Source organism: Anneissia japonica, unplaced genomic scaffold (genome assembly GCF_011630105.1).
Source record: "Anneissia japonica isolate Jap-2015-1 unplaced genomic scaffold, ASM1163010v1 scaffold26594_len846_cov70, whole genome shotgun sequence".
NCBI lineage: Eukaryota > Metazoa > Echinodermata > Crinoidea > Comatulida > Comatulidae > Anneissia > Anneissia japonica.
In genome coordinates, this window is record NW_022727760.1 from 1 (window position 1) to 816 (window position 816).

At 37.0% G+C, this 816-nt stretch overlaps 1 pseudogene; it reads right to left on the reverse strand.

Moving 5' to 3' along the window:
• LOC117113805 lies at positions 1-98 on the reverse strand (annotated as a pseudogene; the record flags this gene model as incomplete).
• Between the last annotated feature and the right edge of the window lie 718 nt (positions 99-816).

Sequence of the window (816 nt, forward strand, 5' to 3'; positions counted from 1 at the left end):
CCAAGCGGTCTCCCATCCAAGTACTAACCAGGCCCGACGTTGCTTAACTTCGGTGATCGGACGAGCACCGGTGTTTTCAAGGTAGTATGGCCGTAGACAAGGGTGCACCAACAGTGCAACACTTCGACCATCGAGCTCATTAAATGATATTTCACTAAAATACAGTTTTTAACCAATGAATAGAACAATTCCATAGCAAACATTTTTTTTTATCGTCATTTGAATTTTCAAAAAGCATCACAGTTAAATTTAAAAAAACGAAATAAAAATCGCCTCAGAAAAATATTTACAATTTTTCGAAATTTATGAAATTTCAGAAATGTGTTCAGACTATGTTTATGTACATGTGGTAAAAATTTAATTTGTACATGTGATAAAAATTTCATCTCTAGAGATCGAGAGTAGAGAGATAGAAACAGATAGAGAGAGATAGATAGATGAAGATAGAGATAGAGACAGAGATAGAGAGAGATAAAATAAATGTGAAATAAACAAACAGGAAGTTAAGCAACGTCGAGCCCGATTATTACTTCGATGGGTGCGGTGGTGCTCAAGCCGGGTGCGGTGGTGCTCAATTTTTTTTGGCCCAATGGCATTAACCATTTTGTTTTTTAAATTGATTTAACTTAAAATTGATCTCATCAGGCTTACACTTGTTGACATGGATCTGCATAAAGCTTGTCCAGTCGAATTTTTGGCCATTCAAGGACCTTTGCACCCTCAAAATCCCCCTTTTCTGACTGTAAAGCATCCAGTCTTTGATGTCAGAAGACTGTACATGAATTACGCTGTATGGATCAGGTGCAATTTCTGATA